Here is an 18,862-nt window from a genome sequence, read left to right as displayed (position 1 = left end):
GAGCCTAAAGACTAAGTAGTCAGCAGGGGTTCATGAGTTTAAAAATATGTGAAGTAACAGGCTATAACCATTTCTTGACAAACAGTAGTTTCTCCATCCATCTAACATTCCCTTGCCAGACACAGGTGGAGGACAACAGGCTTCGGTTTTGGTCTCTGGCACAATGGTACCAAACATGGCAACCTCACTGTGAGTACAAGCTACACTCCAACACCTAGCATCATGAAGCTCCACACTGATGAACAAACTGCTGTTTTGACATGTTTCTTCACACACAGGTTAAACAAGACCTATAATGTTGTTTCATGATGTTCAGAGGTGTTAACACTTTTCAGCGTCAGACAGGTGCCTGTTTTACCCAGTTTACAATCTTTATGCTAGGCTGAGCTGGCCAAAAAAATAAAAAAGGGTGATTGATCAGTTGATTCAATTAATACTCAATGGTTGTAGACATTCAAGCAAAACTGCAAAACATTTTTGAATGCAAGTTCTCAGATGGGAGGGTTTGCTGCTTGGCACACCTTTCTATAATTGTCATTTTCTGTGGTTGATCGGTAGGGTTTGGGCTGTTGCTTGGACAATACAAGCACATATTAAAGACGTGGTGTTGGGCTCTACTGAGGTCAGTAGTACAGTTTTTTTAATGCTCAACTAAAGCTGAACAAGTAATTGTTTCATTGAGATAAGAACCACTAGATTAATGACTGATGAAAATAAGTTGCAGCTACAGACCCTACAAATTTTATTTTTAAAAAAGTCACATACAATTTTAACCATCGTAAAACGATGTATCTTCCTTGGCTGTAGTCTACAGATTTGCTTAACACTTTTAGGCCTTGAAAACAAACCCCTTCAATACCATTTTAATTGACAAAAAAATGCTAGTTTTTACCATCATTCATCTCACCTACCGGCTGAGTCTCCATCACCATAATGCGACAACTGTAATTTGAGCATAGATGACTTGTGCAGAAAAAAAATGATGGGGAGGACACTGGAGCTTGCACCTCCAGGCAACCAAAAATACTGGCTGTCACGCTTCCTCTTACGGGAGAGGTAGACTTTGATGTATTTGACGATGTAACCTTGAACGTTTAATCAGATGGATAACATCTGTGTTTCAGTGCCAGGAAAATGGTTTTGCAGAGAGGGCAACAGAGAGGTGTGGGGAGGCTACGACAAAGACTGCAGGCTAAAAGACCGGCAGGGGAAAGGGTGAGGCAGAGGGCGAACTCCATCCCAGATTTGTTTCTTGTGTTCAAAACGATTTCTCAGTAAAAAAGAAAAACAAGATTAAAACAGCAGACATGATGCTTTAGCTCTACAATTTAATTTTTAATAGAGACTTTTGAAGACCGGCTCAGAATCAGATGTGACGGTGATTAGATTCGGACAAAAATAAGCTCTGTTTCAATCTGACAACATGATCAACATATCCACATGTTCACATGTTCAAACACAGCGCAGACACACGCACACAATTTCAATTTCCAATTTCAATTACACTAGGTCAGAAATTAGCTGAGCAAATCAGCACTGTAGACTAGAAACTAAAATGACTTTCTCAACAAAGCTCTGCAGCATTACATTTGCAGAATGTAATTAGAAGCCTTGATATGAGTTTTAACGAGGATAAAATAAGTATCAGTGAGATGGAGATATCTTTAAGCTTCAGTTTATCCCAAGGGGGCAGAGAGTGCACACGTTCTGAGAAAAGACAACATTAATATTAATGCATCGCCTAGCAACATGCCAAGACAGAGTTTCTTCTTTCTACCAGCCGTTGTCCTCAAAACATCCAGCCTCTGATGTGAGATTGTGACTGAGATTGTGTTTCAACTGCAAATAGTCTTAATTTCTTTTCTTTCTTTCTTTTCTTAACTTTTAGCACATTCACACTTACATTTTGTTCAACTCATCCACAAAGAAAATTTTGGATCTTAAGTCCAAATAAACCCCAACAGGGCACAGCATTCAATCAGCAGGTGTAATAAGCAGGCAAACTGCAGCTTCAAATGAGCTCACTCTCTAAACACAGTCAGCTACTGTGAATTAACTAACCACAGTCCTTTCAGGAGATCTTGTTTGTGCCGCAGTTTACCAGGGAGAAAATATAGTGATGTGAACCAAGCACCACCTCCACCTCCGAGTCATTACCAAGTGTTCAAAAGAAAGCGATTTAAGCATGCATCACTGACACAAGCACAATGTGCCTGTTGTTTTCTTTCTTTTTCCCCTTGCAGTTCTATGCAACCCCTCTCTTCTGGATGGTAAATAGCGTGATATTTTAATTTGGCAGTATGGGAGGCACAACACAAACCTTTAGTGGATCAGTGCCCTAAAATCCTGGAACTTAGAGAAAAACATCACTCTTCTTGATTGTTACACTGTCCTTTATGTGAATGCTATGCTGCTATGTGAAGAATGAAAGAAATGAAATGGTTAAATAGAGCCTTTAAAGCCAATGTGCTCAGGGATCCAAATGGAATCAATGAAATATTCAATACTGAATAATTCCTGAAGTTAACTTATGTTTGAGTTAATGGCTTGACTTGGTTGATGTGTTGTATATGTATGTAAATAATGTTCTATCATGTTCATTTGAATCTTGAAGGAGTTGCAAACTTGCAGTATATCCAACACAGTGTTGGATAAAGGAACTAAATGGTACTTCTTTTATGGAGCGGGTTCATTGACTTTTTACCCTGATGGCAAGATAGGACTGTTGTGCACTCTAATGCCACGTCAACAAGAAGTGAGCAGCCATAACTACAGTAAATACAAAGAACAAAGAGCTATGAAATTGTTTATCTTCATGCTTCAGTATACTGAATCATAATCCCTCCATAGTGAGATATCTTGCATCTTATTCTTCCAAAACACGCCCTGTTTTCTATGTTTTGTTTGTTATATTTTGTGGTCTAACAAGTAGTCCATTCCCTTCACACACCTACTTTTTATTTGTATGACCAAGTGCAACACTGTGACTGCCTTTGAGAGAGACAGTCGCTATTCCCATTTGTACTCGTCCTTTTCTAACAGGGAGATTCTGACCTGACCTTAAAGTGTTGCCATTCAAAAGAGCACTTTTGCAGTGAAAATTGGTTGAACAACATTTTGTACACACTACTTTATTTTAGGTATACAACAACCAGTACAACAAAGAAAGACCAATGAAAAACAAAATTATCCTTTGCTCTTTCTTATAAAAAAAACATTTTGGAACCTCAGAACCTGTGAAGGATGAAACAATATATATAATACAATATAATACAATCCTGTGTACACGGAATATTTGCATCAGCTTGAAGGAATAAATACAGTAATCCGAATCAAACTGGAGGAATAAAAATCATTTTGCTGCTCTCAACCAGTAAGAATAACTAACATTTTTCAGTAGTAACATTGGGAGGAAGTGAACATAGATACATAATCAAGAAAATATGGCAAGTGGCTTCTCTAGAGCACACAGGCAAGAGAGCCAAACAGAAGTTAATAAAATCATTAAAATTTAATATTTCATACATTTATTCCATTTGAATCTCTGAGCAGTTGAGAAATATTGGCTTAAAAAGCTGTATTCTTTCTTTATATTTTTTTGCACAGCTTCACAAGTCAACACTGTTTCTGATTGGCAATCCCATACCACAGCATTTAACTTCAAGAGTTCAAAATAACTTGTTTTTCCTGCATCAAAGATGTAAAACTATATTTACCAAAATATTATCAATAAAATACGTCAGTGACGACAATAAGACACCACCCCAGCTGTCTTTTGTATACGGAATGGATTCACTTAAAAGCAGCCCTGTGATGTAGGCCTCCCCATTTAAAATTCATAAACTGGGTAGATTTTGCGGGATTATGCATGACTTCAGCTGCATGCTGGAGAGTCGAATTGATAACAGAGGCAACTGGGTCATTAAGTCTAGCAGTTTTATGTTAAGGGGTGAGACTCACTGGAAATATGCATTGATGTATCCTGTGTTATACCAGACATGCATATTTATTTTGACAGATATTGCAATGTGAGTTACGATTTCTGACCAGAGGATAGGTCAAAAATGTAATTATCATGACAGGCAATTTTAGAGACTCTGTAACTATTCCTCTGTGCTTGCTGTTTCCCCATGCTTCTTGTATTTATGCTAAGCTAAGCTAAGATAAGTTAACAGCTAGATCTAGATCCAGACCTGGGAAACGTCAGTGGCCAGAAATGAAAAACTTCTATGAATATCAATCCAGGATCCAGGAAAAAGGGTCCTCATGTTCATTAATTCACCCAGTGCATACTGGAAAATAACCCAAATGCACTGGTTGGAAGGCAGAGAACATCAATCTAATAAAGGACAATACTAGTGGGATTAATTGTTCTACATTGGTGTATAAGAGACTGTTTACATTCCCACAACTGATTACCAATAATATCAAAATGCTAAGAGCCAGTGTTGCTGTAATTTAAATGAGAAAAATAGCATTGGGTCAGCAGTGTCCCAAATAAGGCAGTCTGGCTGCTCTTAGTGGCAACCACTTTGGTAAACAATATGTGTGAAGCAAAAGTTCACAGCTAACACATATAATGAGAAGTACATTCTCCCTGGTGTATGCAATGATTCAAACATTAATTATCCAAGACCTCATCGTGGCTTTTAATGTTCAAGGGCATTCTGACACCACTTTGTGTCTCAAACTTTGAATTAGCTCCACACAGACTTTGAATTTCGACACCTTTTTATGCTGTGAGTGAAAGCCGTGGGTGAAACCAAGGTAGCACGGAAATGGACAGAATTCCAACCAGTGTTTTCTTTCACAGAGCAACTGTAGCCCATATCTCAGTTCAATTTAGTGGAACTGGCTGGTGCTTCAGAATTAATTGCACAGAAAAAGTGTTTCATGTCACAATTTTTTATGTGAGTAGCTCAACTTACAGGTATTTATCTAGCTGTGGTATTTATGTTCCGCCGGGCAGTGCACGCTTCGCACAGAAGCCTTTTAGCTGCAGGAAATAAAGTCTGTCAGGAGTTACATCCACCTTTATGTACTATTCAGAGATATTCCTTTGGTTTAAAATAATAGGAGAAATATTTGTTGTTTCAACTAAGCAACACAGTAAGTTAAGTTTTTTGATTAAAATGTTATGTTAATTTGTTATCAGCGGGTGATGCCACTTGCTTTCCTACACATGAAATACCAGCACAACTGACAATATTTCTATATTCATTTGTATTTTATAAATATTGTTAGTGTTTGCGCCTCTCTTCATTTGACCACAGCACAGACAGGATGCACCTGCATTGAAAAGCTTAGTTCTCAGTGTGTTTCCTTGCGTAAATAATTGAAGTGAAAATTGGAAGACAGCGAGTTTCTCTTCTGCTCCAGCAAGCGTCTGAGGCAATAAAAATAAATCTTGTCTAAATAGCACAGTGGTAGTTTATCGGCAGCTTTCCGCAACTTCCTTTATGCCACTGATGCTGTACGCTGCTGTCTGCGACAGACAGAGTCATTATTTTGTTGTTTTCCAATTACGGGTCAAATAAATGAAATGCTCAGACAGGAACGTTACATAATGATTCTCATTTTCCACTTTCTATCCACCAGAACATGCTTATATAAACCCAATAAAAGGACGCTGAGGTCACTGAGGAAGCTAAAACTTTCAAACTAAGACATGAGAAAATTCAGAATGGAAGCTTGCTAACACAATAAACTTCCTGCATGCATCTGAAGGGTCGCTGTTTTGAAGTTGCTGGTGCTCATTTGTGATAAGATGATCCAACTGCTTTTGGATTTTGCAACATACAAACATGATTTGTTGTTGTCCTTTGTTGTTTTCTTTCATTTCAAAGTTGCTCATTTAATCCTACGCATTTCAAGCAAGACAAATAAAGTTTTGTTGTTGAATTGTGAATACAAGTGGCAGTTATAATGTTAAGAACATCTACCAACCTAAACAGGAACAGGTTTTGTTTTCCCCAGTACTTCAGCACTCCTTCTAACTCTACTATACTAACTTTTTGCACTGGTTGCTGTGATGCATCTAACTTTTTAATTTAGGTTCCCCAGCTACATAGCTCAGGTGCACCCAATAATACATTTTACGTGTTATTTTCTTCGTCAGTTTTTATTAACTTTGTAATTTCTTAGTAGAGTATGTAAATGCTAATAGGAATAAAGGCCCAAATAAATGGTGTTGTTTATTTAAATCACAGCACACTCAACAAGAAATCGCAATGATTCCAATTGTTTGAAAATTAAGGTAAAAAGTGCTGACAAAGGGCTCGACAAACTCAAATACAGCAAACTAAGAAAATTTTTACTGGTTTATTATAAAAAAAAAAAAAAAAGATTGGAATTGATTGAAAAAAAGTTTACACTTTTGTCAAAACAATAGCCTATTCCCCTTTCTGACTTGGATAGTGGCTGTGCGTAGCACACAAATATTTAATATGTCTCCAGGGAGAGAGAGAGGGGCAGTGCTCATGTGGACAAGAGACAGACCACACTGAGTATGCTCAGTTTTACTCCACAGTTCCCTTAGTTTATCAGCTATATGAACATGCAGACTCTATTCTCTACTAACACACAGCTGCAGACAGCTGAGCCAACACAGGTTAGGCATGTACCGACAGGTCTGTGTTGTATGTATATTGTTTGTAAAATGGCCAAATCATTACTATCCTGCATTTGTATTAACTATGATAATCTGGTCATGGGTCACCTCTGCTGCCACTCTCCACGTACCATCTTATTCCCACTTCCTCCCCTAAATAATATTTTTACACTTTTTTTAAATTTATTTATTTATTTTTTTTTAGCAGATCTGCTAAATTTTAGGCACGCTGGTGCAACCAATGAAAGTGTTAGTCACAACTAACAGGCCAATTTCCGAAAAGTGCCATTTACCAGTCTCAAAAAATTATAAATTATTCTTGCATTGGACATTTCTTATGTTGTTGCTTCATCCCACAGAGACTGCAGTAGACTGACTGGCTGCCGAGGGTTTCAGGCAGTATGCTCAGTGCCAGAAACAGTTTGCCCCACACACATTTCAAGTGTGCTACCAGTGTGACCACACACATTTAGCGTGAATCATGGGGTCAAGGCTGTGACCCTTGAAAGAGAAATGCTAACGCTTAAAAAAAAAAAAAAAAAAAAAACGCCTCGCTCCTGTCTTGAAATCTCAATTTCACTCTGGCTCCTCCATTGCCTTGACAAGGTCAGGCTGGCAGCAGGAATTCGTCTCGCCCCCTAATCTGGAGATTACATTCTCGGCGGCCGGGCAAGGCCCTCCCTCCTTCCCTTTCCCTTTCTGCCTCTCTCCCTGCAACCCTGCCAGCCTGGCTCTCTACTGCGAGGTAACGAGCCAAGACCCGCTTACAGTGTAGAGATAATGTCCACGGATTAAGACAGAGAGCCCCTCGAGTGGTGCCTCTTTCATTTCAGGACCCGGCTGTGAAGCATCATAAATATATCCAGCCAGTCAGGGACTCTATTCTGTGGATCTCTGTGGAAGTCTAACTCCTATCATCGTAATCCGCCAAACTCAGTGCTAATGGCTAGAGCATTAGACAAATACAAAAAGAACATTTTCACTGCAAAAATCAAGGGATCTTTAGGAATGCTCTTGTCACCCTCGAGGTTAGTCACAAATTTAAAATGGTTTTGTAAGAACATTAAAGTTCCCTAAAGAACCCCTTAGGTGGCGGGGTTGTTCAAAGTACACAAGCTTGTTTTCCTAAGGCCTTTTAGCGTTCAGCTCACCTCAGAGTTGCCAGAATCGCTGCTGGCTTCTACCTTGTGTGACAGCATTATATACTTTGGGCCTGAGTTGTTTGCTTATCATTAAGATAGTTGCAGGGTGCATTTATCTTGGCACCTGTTCATTTAAAGACTTGCACGCAAGGAGATTATCAAGGTGTTCTCCACCTGCCAGAAGATTTTGCTTTACAAATCTGTCCCCATCATTCAAATCATGAGCAGCTGCATTAAATAGCAATGAGTTATAGATGGAGGTTTTACAGAATGAGACATCAACAGTGATTGTCTTGCAAGTTTCTAGAGCTGGACTTCTTATAACTTGAGGTCACATGCGGTTTAAAATCAAAATAAATTAGCTATCAATTAGCATAGAATTCGACAGAAAAGTAAAGTGAGAAACAGCAAGCCAACAAACATGACATTTAAGAAAATGTATTTGTTGGCTTGTAAAAGGTTGCCCCCCAGGATTCCCCTGCCTGGCTGATAAAAGAAAGTGAGCTTGGAGGCAGATGCACTGAGGTTCATCACAAGGGACATAAAAGGATGTGTGTGCATTTCTGTAGGCATCACTTTTTAGCCAGATCCTGACTGAGCTGAACACTCACCTCCTGCTCCTCAGATGATAAAGTCATCAGAGATGCAAGGCAAATTTTGGACGCAAACTCAGTAAAGTTCCATATCATGAATCAAGTCTTACATAATCTTTCATAAAACAGACTTTTTTTGCTGATGGAGACATTTTTGCTGAGCCGTTGAGAAACAATAAAATGTCCGTTAATGCATATTTACCAGACAAACACTACTGATTATATAATACTACAACATCAATTTCTGTGTGAACTGTGCTGTCCCAGCAAAGACTGTCAAATATCAAGCCATGGAAGCTGGATTGGACCAATGAACTTCAGCTGTACTTCAAAAGATCAAACACCATGGCCTCGGGACTCATCTGTTGTCAGTTGCATACCCTCCCCACCACCACCACCACTCACTGCACTCCCATCCTGTCTCAACACCACCACCCGTGCTTCACAACTGACCACATGAGGAGACTGAGTAGATTCAATTCGAGCAAGGCAGCTGGTCCTGATAGGGTCAGCCCCAGGGTACTCAAAGTTTGTGCCCCTCAGCTGTGTGGACTACTTCACCATGACCACCTTGAACCAGAGTCTTCAGGGGGTCCCTGGGCTGTGGAAGGTGGCTGGTCTCATTGTTGTGGCAAAGACACCACGTCCAAATGGCTTCAAGGACTACAGACCCGTGGCATTGACCTCTTACATCATGAAGACTCTGGAAGACTCTGGTCATGTTTTTTGACTTTTGCAGTCAGCAGTGGATTTCCCCTCCGTGTCCTGGATTGCAGACTACCTGACTGGCAGACCACATTATGTGCACCTGCTACACTGTGTCAGACAGAAGGGTCAGCAACAAAGAGGTCCCATAGGAAATTGTCCTTTCTTCCTTCCTCTACACCCTCTACACTGCGGATTTCAACTACTGCACAAAGTCCTGCCATCTTCAGAAGTTTGCTAATCACTCAGCTATAGTTGGATGTATTAGTACAGGGCTACTGTAAACAACTTTGTCACATGATGTGAGCAAAACCATCTAGAGCTAAATGTGACAAAGACCAAGATACTGATAGTGGACCCGAGGAGGGCCGATGCTGAGGATGTTTTATGAGTCTGTGGTGGCTGGTGCTATGCTGTTTTCTGTGTGCTGGGCCAGCAGGTTGAGGGCAGTGGATGACAAACTGATACGGAGAGCCAGTGATGTCGTGGGGGTGGGGCTGGACTCTCTGACAGTGGTGTCACACGGTGGGTGTCTCCCACCCACTGAACAATGTTTTGGTTAGGCAAAGGAATCAGTCTTTAAGTGATGGACTGATTCCACCACAACGCTCCAGAGAGCACCACAACTCCTCCCTCAAAGTGTCAGACACTCTGAGCCTATAGATTGAGAGGCTGTTCCTGCAATTTTACTGTATTTGCTGCACTGTTTTGCACACATACACACACATTTAGGTTTATTTTTGTATTCTAGATTGTATTCTAAATTTCTAATCTTCATTGGAGCAACTGTAACAAACCCAATTTCCACCAGAGATCAATAAAGTATTCTGATTTTGATTCTGAAACAAAAAGAACCTTGAGTTTGTAACTGAACTGTCTTGGTGACCTCAGCATCAAATAACCTCACTACAGAAGTGCAAAGTGTATTTATGAATATTGTAATAAAACACATTGTGTAAGTTGCTGACTGTGCCAAAGCAAAGCAAGTTCCAAAGCAAATCTATAGAACATTCAAAACTGTAACATTAAAAAAAAAAATGCTGAATATGGAACCAGTTTGATCCTCAAACATCTTATATAGGTTAATAATATTCTCCCATACATAATTCAAGATATGTCTCATCATAAAATATTCAGCTTTCACACAATACATTGGAAAATATCAAACTGCTGTAAAGTTTCCCGAAAGCAGCAGGATGAAGCCAAACCTGCCCCAAGACAAACTTATTTTACTTGTTAGTAGATCCATAGGAAAAGTTACTACGTGTAAACTACGTGTGATTGATTACATTCAATTATGGGTGGAATGTAAGTGAAAAAGTACAGAAGCTGCTCATAATCCAAACCAAGCTAATTTTGCATTTCTATCAAATTACCAAAAAAACTGGGAGCTTGTGAATGTTTTAGCTGCGTCACTAATACTGATTATGGAACTAAACTGGAACCAGTCAAATTAGGCTAATTTATTTTGAATTTACAGATTTGTTTGCTAGCTTGCCACTGGATTATTGTACAGATGTGCGGACATGTGACGTGAAGTGAAGGTAACGTTACTCTGCTTGATGTCAACTTGTTACATTACAATAAGTGCAATGAAAGCTTCCAAAAAAGAGTAAATTATGAATGTAATCTGTATAAAACCAAAGGTTGACAGACATCATGATTTCACATTTAAGACCCCATGGAATGTGTAATTGAACTTATTGCAAAAAAGTGGTGATGTAATGCTGCAACAGAGGAAGTACCTACAAAGTCCAACTTATTTAAGTAATCAGAACCTTTTAGCCCATTGGTTTAAACACTGGTACGGCTATTCCCTAGCCATGTTTACATCTAAATTTAGTGCAAACCAAATTTCCAGGAAATCAGCCAAAAGAAAATGTAAATTAATGTTAATCAATGTTTCCAACCACTACTGTTGAAGTTGGTTCATCAAGATAAACAGCTGGTGGTGCTCGTTCTCCAGTGACATTAAACCTCTGCAGAGGAAGAGAGCAAAACCAAATGACATAATTAAAAAGCTTCAGTCAAACCTCAAACAAACAAAAACAATGTTGAAACATGATATGAATATGACAGTAATGTTTGTTTACAGACTCCTCACTGCTCCACACAGATCTGATGTTTGCTTCAGTGGACATCTAAGCTACATGCTTCGTGTATGTCATGATTTATTCACCAAGTTGGTGCAAGTCTGTTTGTTGTACTTTGCTTTTATCAATACACCAACTACTCCACTACAGCTATAACTGAAGATGCATATGTAAACAGGCAGTTAGAAACACACTTTCTGTCTTGTTAGGCCTGGGGAATCTCGTGATCTATCTTGAAGGGGTCCAGTCTACTTTTCAAGTGACTCTTAGAGACTGTGATATTTTATCTCCAATCCTATTTCCTCTCTTGATAACTTCACTGACTAGTCATGGACAACCACAGCCCATTATTGGATATACTGAATTTTTAAAATGCTCCAGGTACACAGAACATATGCGGGCAAGTATGTGAACGATTAACCAGCAAGCACACGCTGAATGCAGGGTGACCTTTGTATTTGAACGCTCTGGAGGGAAATAATGCTGACAAAGGAGGAATGCATTTACCAGAAATAATGAGCATCAAATGAATAAATAACACATGTAATGAGAATATAATGTTTTTGTAGGGTCTTTTTTTTTGCATCTGTGGTCAGAGCCTCCATTACACCAGAGGTGGACCACATGACTGGCTGAGATCTGATACATAATAAAAAGCCTGTATAATCCTAATATATGGCTCTAACACTAGAAGACACCCATTTACTGATCTGTGCTCAGATTACAGATTAGATGAATCACTGTCTTTGTTTAGAAATCCACAGGAGGAGTGCAGCCTGTAATGCTCTCTCTTCATTAGGTTATCTTCAGAGCACTCTGTACAACGAAACACCCGACAGATGTGTGTCCAGAAAGAATGGAGCTGCAAAGATATATTGTGTATTAATTAACAGAAAATCATCCATCTGGTCACACCCAAACTTCAACAATGGACCTCAACTCGAAGGGGCCACAGCAAGTACACTTTATCCCACAATTAACATAAGCCGATGTTTATCCTTTTCGACATCCCTTAGCCTAATGAAGTTTGCCATAAAAGTGTCATTAGGCTGAGAAAGGGTGGTGGTGGGGGTTGGGGGGTTTGAGGATCAAAATGAAAACTGTGTCGCTTAATGTACATCATTATCTGGGACTCATCTCAGGCTGCATTATCAAAATACACTGAATCATCATAACTGATAATGACCAGACCACCTTCATTTTTTATTTCAGTTACTCATCGCGTGTCAATTAAAACTGCAGACAAATGCTTGAAAGTGGGTAAGTGCCTCTTAAAAGCATCTGGCGCTGGGTTGGATCTACACACACACACACACACACACTGTGTCTCAGTTTCTGGTAAATAGAGAAATTCATTTCCACACTAAGTCAGCAAGCATTAGGGAAGCATTAAAGGGTGCACGAGTGGCTATGATATGATCACATGCATATTATTTTCTAACATTTTCCAGCATGCATCGCTTGTCCTGTGATCGCAACAAGCTCAGTCAACCTCTGTTCCTAACTGAGCCAAATCAATTAGATTGCAGTTTGTCATCTTTTCATGGTAGTGAGCATCAAACAATTCAAGAAGGAAAGAGATCAATATTGCAAATGAAATGAAGCACTCGATGTTCTCCAGCGGAGGTACACTCATGTCTACACAGAGACCGTGTTTGGCATCAGCTGTGAGGGGTTGGCAAACACTCTGGATCAGCTCTACAAACACATCCGCTGTTTTTTTTTTTTTTTTTATTACCGTAGATTATCTGACAGTTTTGTATTTGGGATTAATAGGCACCGCAGCTGAGTGCGTGATCACACAGTAGATGTACACACCTAAATCTGCCAATTCATTTACATCTATAACAAGTTGTTCACTGCATTTCTTTACAAAACATTAACGTGGAGCTACGCTGGCCCCCCAAAGAGGCACAAATGATTCAGAACAGACGTGTTCACAGCACTATTAACCATGAAACTGCATTTCAGCTCACTTTCAGTCAGCAGTGTCAAAGATCCAGAGTGTTTCAGGCGGACAAACACGACTAAATTGAAAGATAAAGGGGCACACCACTGATTTAACACGTAAAGTTCGGCTCGGTACTCGTCATGAGGAGTGCCACTCAGTCTGTGAAAACAGTTGTGGCATATCTTCTGTGACTTTGAAGAAAGAAAGAAAATTAGTTGAGTTTAAGACTAAAAAGCTGCACTACAAACTGGGATAGGATTAAACAGCTTGGGGATTTAGAAGGTAAGAATGGTCTAATTAGAGACAGTACTGATTTGCAATATGGGAAGTGCAGGATCAAGCAGAAATTACTGTGTGCTTCTGCTCTTTCTACTCAAGTGGTGCAGAAGTGACTGATGATTTAAATTCTATGACTTCTACAAGGTCCAAGCAGCACAATAACTTGATTCTCGGTTTTTCATGATGTCGCTCTGTCTAGTCGAAGTTACGTGTGCCTATTGTACCGCTGCAATGTCGGTGCAGACCAATTTCGGTAATTAGCCACCAGCTATCAGGCAGTAATGAGTTGCTATTAAAATACGAAAAGTAAGAGCTATGCGTATAAAGAAGTGCCTAGGAACTCTGTACCAGAGGATACTGTTGTGTGGTGTAGTCTAACATGCTGTTTATCTAAGCTCTATTTCACTGTATTAAAAACAGAAGATAGATATACACTCTGAGCCATAATGAAAAACGCTTGATAAATTACCAACTTATAAATATGCTACAATTTTTTTCAGGGCACTGAGGGACAACATTGTTCGCCACTGTCCAGACAAAAACGTATTGAATGGCAATTTATTAAAGCATTTTTTCTATAGTGGATAAGATTGTGTGCACTTACTCGACCTTCCAACACTGTTGTGCATTCCTCCACTCCTCCCATACCGTATTAAAAAACACCCATAGCAATAATGATGGTGGCTCAAAAACAAGATGAGAACAATCAGTGTTAGCTGAGGCTGTAGATGATAGGAACGTCATTAGTTTCGCAAGTATTTGGTCTTATACCAAAGTACAGGGTCAATTAAGAGTTTGACCTTATGCTGGTACTAGATGAAGCCACCAAAGTGATAAGGATTCATTCTCTGGGCAGCAACGATATTTGGACAAAATGCAAAGTAATTGCTATCAAGATATTTCACAAAAATGTCATGGTGGGGCAAGAGGAAAAAAAAGTTAAAAGGAGTACCGCACTGAGACCTGTATAAAATTTCATAGAAATCCATCCAAAAGTTGTTCAGAAATTTCAGTCTGATGACTTTTTTTAGTCAGAGATTTTTTTTTTCAATGAGTGTTTGCTAGAAAATGTTGAAAAATTAACCCTTAAAATGATGGCCAGTTAGGTCCAGTGACACTCGCACTGACCATCGTGGTTAACTTTAATTTGCCTGCTCACATCCTCAGCACACCTTGCAACATTAACACAAAAGTGCTCTTATAGATAAGAGCATCTCCTATGTAATGGGTTGTAAAAAATTCATAATTGCTGCAAATAAAAAACTACTTAGCCCTGCTTGTGTATTTGACTTTGACCTACTCAGGTGCACAGAACAGCTGCTGGAGAGCAAGTCACATGTGAGCAAAGTAAAACAAGCCATTAGATCTAAAACAAAATGTCTTGATTAAGCAGGGGTCAGACATTATGAGGCATAACCAAAAAGATTCCAGTCTCACTGCTCAGGGAGTGGACCCTGATGTGTCTTACACTTATGAGGGAGGTCCTAATGAGTCTCAGAAGGCGAGGAGGAGGAAAGAGCGACTCCATACTGCCTTAAAAGAGTTGCTTAGGATAGCTGCATTGATGATGTGCCTGCTATGAATGGAAAAATCCCTTCTCTCCTTCCTTAGCTCTTATTTTATTTACTTTCCTTTCTCCACTTGGCACTTAACATGATCCTCTAAGGTCACATGAATATTTCAAGGCCACTAATGTTCCAAAACCTTATTTTTGATTGCTTATGATCTGGGAAACTTATTCTACGGTTGCACTCAATGTTAAGTCACTCAGGATAAAGGCATCAGCTGAAAATGTCATAACTGCTATGTGGAAGATGTCATCATCTAAGCTCTGTGGACACACAGAAGGACAAATCTCAGGCCTGCAGTTTAAAGATGAGTACTGGAGGAAAATGTTTTGACCATGAACTCAACTCCACAGGGGAGGGAAAACCAACAGCTCTATTTTGTGTTTGTTGAATACGCTCCATTTCTTTTCTTGTTGCCCTGTGACAGGTTGTCCCTACTGAGACTGCAACAAGACTCTGAGCCGGAGAAGGGAAAAAGAGCTAATTAAGTTGGGCTATGCATATGTATCTGTCATCTTTTTTTGCAATAAATGGATGATTATTTATTACTTAACATAATTATACAAGTTTGACACACAAAGGACAGTAAAACTGAGTGTTTTACTTTTTTACTGTTTGAAATGACTGACCGTGTCATTGTCATATATCAGATTATAGGTAATGTGTATGCAAAAATTCTCTAATGAGTTCAGGAACTAATTAAATAGTTATGTGATATTTTCCACATCTCTTTTGCCGAACCTCCATTACGTGACTGTCAAAAGTTTAATTACAAAAGGGGATGAAAATGATTTCAAAATGATCAAATATTAATATAGCTACTGTGATCATTTCTCTTGGCTCTCATATTTCTTAATAATAACTTGACTTCTCTGGGATATTTTTACTTGCCATATCATTTGTCTGTGGGAGAGTTGACCTCAAAGAAAAGGCGGCCATGAATTACTCAAGATGAAGCTTTTGTCTGAAGTTTGGAGCCGTTTCAGTACAATTCATTGTGTGTATGATAGACTCTCAACTGGTAGCCATCTGATTTTTCTCTTTTGTTTATTTTGGAGATTGTCCTTTCCACTGAGATATTTAATGAAAAACATCATATTACTCCCTCCATGCCCTCCTCACAGCTTTGAACACAGTTTGGACAGCAGTGAAAAGTACCTCAGAGCCTACTCAGTGTCCCATAAAGGGATATAGAGTTACAGTAAGCGATATCCTTGAATGGACAAGAAACTGATACGCACTGCTATCTTATTTCCAGGCACACACACTGAAAGCATTGTTCACTTTTACTTTTCTGTGCACCTCTCACTTTGAAACTGAGGCTACTAAGAATGGCACACAGGTGCTAAATCTAGTTGAAAGAGCCGAAGTGAATAGCTTAAAACTGGGACAGCTAACCAAAGAGATTACAGCCAAGGTGGTGGAACATGCCTTTAATCTGCAGCACCAAATCTGGATGCTCAACATCCAGCTACGAATCACTCATTCCAGAGCAGAATTACATTCATGTCAATTACTGTGTGTGAGTAGCAGCTTCATTTATTTTACTTGTTTGATTTACTTGCAAATATGGAGAACTAACTTCAGGTTTTCATTTTCATTAAAGAGAGACTTCAGCAAACTTAGCAATCTTAGGTAGGTAAAATAAAACAATCTAGTATTACTGAATGGCAGGCATATTTTCTGTTAAAACAGAAATATTGGCCAATACAGAAAACAGAGCTCAATTCAAATCTTTATGATATACCACATACTCAGTCTTTGGTACAGACTGCATGACCAGTCTGAAAAGTAGCTTAAGTCAGCACTTCCTACTTAAAAGCAGATTTTCTTACAACAGAAACTTAACTATTGTAACAATTGTTATGGTAAAGAAATAATTACACATTTTGGGAAATATTTGTATTCGCTTTCTTTAGCTAGCCTGGCTCTGTCCAACCGCAAAATATCTGCTCCTACCAGCACTCCTAAAGGTCTGAAGATTCTGGAAAAACAGAGTTTCAAAAGAGAGTTTTCAAAAATCCTGTTTTTGACTCCAAAATATAAAAGCAAACATGTGCTCATTCCTTTATTTTGAAATTCAATTGATTTTGTTTTATTCATTTTTACCTATTTATTCAAAATTACGGTTTGTTTCAGCTTTCTTCTCTTTCCACTCATCCTCTCGGCTACGTGTTTTAGCAATGTGCAGAAAGGAGTGCCACAGGGTAAATGTTAAGCTAACTGGCTAGCTAAAAGCTTACCCCAACAAGAGTAAATTATGAATGTATCTCTGGCCCAACCTAGAGTCAGCTTAGGCAAAAGACTAATACCCCGATACCACCCAAGCATCGCAGCTTGCTGCAAGCCTGCATCACTTAACATTAAATATTTGCATGGTTTCTCTTTTTGCTGTTGTTAGCGGTCGAGTCAGCCACAGATGATCAGGTATGATAAATTCTAAAATCCAGGGAAGCTTTTAGAGTGCAATATAGCTCCATGGTGAGTCTAAAGAGGCAGAGAACAACAGAAAGAGAGATGTTGATGGGGGGGGGGTAAAGTCAGAGTGTGAGGCGGAGGGCTGGTTAGCAGTAGGCAGCTGGGGCCGGCTGTGCTGAACGGGCAGCAGCCAGGCTGATGGATTACACTGGCTCTCTCCTGGGTAAACGGACACCGCCACCCCTCCCCTTTTAACAATGTCTCAGCCTGTATCGTCATTGAAATGTCTCCAAAGATGGAGGTGAACATGCAGCTGAGCCACTTAATCTGAGAGGCTACATTTCTACCACAAGCAGTGGATTTGAGAGACCCCTGCAAAAGATCTTTTCTAAACAAATCTGATATCATTTTCACAGAAATGACTTGTCTACCAATACCAATATTATCTGTGGGCCAAGAGTAATGCTGAAAAACAAGACAATCCAGCCGCTCATTGATTCAGTCAAGACTAATTGCCGGGAAAGAAGCCCATATTGTTTTCAGACATATATCCTATCTCATTGTCATTTGCAGTGCAGCTATGAGTGGAGTGACTCCTCAGCCATGGCTCACTATGTGGTTTTACAGGTTATAACACCAGGGATCATCATTGCATCTCCTAGTATGAATAAAGCATTTTAGGGCCTGATGATAGCTACACAAGCCCCTTCAATCAGGTCTGTACTAAAAGGTCACGCTGCTTAAGAGTGTACTCTGACTAAATAAATAATAAGAAATGGGAATGTGCAGGAGCAAAGCAGTGCAAATTAACCCCCCCACCACCACCACCACCTACTCCTCACTCAACACATGCACTTTCACATTTCCTCTCATAAGGTCTACATCGAGGGTCTGTCCTCATGTTTCACAGCTACAAACTAAGTTCCCAGTGCAGCCCTTGACATTTTCTAAACTACTTCATCAGGCTTTGAAGCAAGGAAATCCCACAGCCATGCCCTCTGTCTGAATGCTTTCCTGTGCTCGATTGCAGAGTAACATATTACAGTGGCAGTAATTCAATCACAGGAACTGTAACCCTTTTAACAGTTAAACACTTAGATGGTAGGATGATTTGTTTAGGAAAAAAAATGAAACTTGATACTAAAATTTAAAGTTAAGTTGAGCGTCTAACTGTTAGTTCCTAAAATGTTCTAAAAGTGTGTCTTTAGGCGAAATTACAAATGAAATAATTATGGCTGTAAATAATTGTAATATCATTAGCATAGCAGCTGGGTATTCGTAATAGACCATTTTAATGAAAAATACTTTAAATGGCTGTGGATTAACACAAATATTCTGGGGAATCTCTACAGCAGTCAACAAGTTTAATCAACACTGCCAATTGTAAATCATTTCTAAGACTTGACTGTAACATAGCTGCTATACTGTTTTTATATCTGTTTTCTCTTTACAAAAAGAAAGTGACAGCTTTCAATTTTGCGTAAAAACTACATTGTCAGCAAC

General features: G+C 39.3%; 1 protein-coding gene across 1 annotated transcript in view; it reads right to left on the bottom strand.

The window, feature by feature from the left end:
• The window catches only part of khdrbs3 (KH domain containing, RNA binding, signal transduction associated 3), a 91,874-nt gene that overhangs the window by 48,768 nt on the left and 24,244 nt on the right, over nucleotides 1–18,862 (bottom strand). The window lies entirely within an intron of this gene.

This window comes from Scatophagus argus, chromosome 17 (genome assembly GCF_020382885.2).
Source record: "Scatophagus argus isolate fScaArg1 chromosome 17, fScaArg1.pri, whole genome shotgun sequence".
NCBI classification, from domain to species: domain Eukaryota; kingdom Metazoa; phylum Chordata; class Actinopteri; family Scatophagidae; genus Scatophagus; species Scatophagus argus.
The sequence above is the reverse complement of the archived record's forward strand: the minus strand, read 5'-3'. Positions and strand labels throughout refer to the sequence as shown.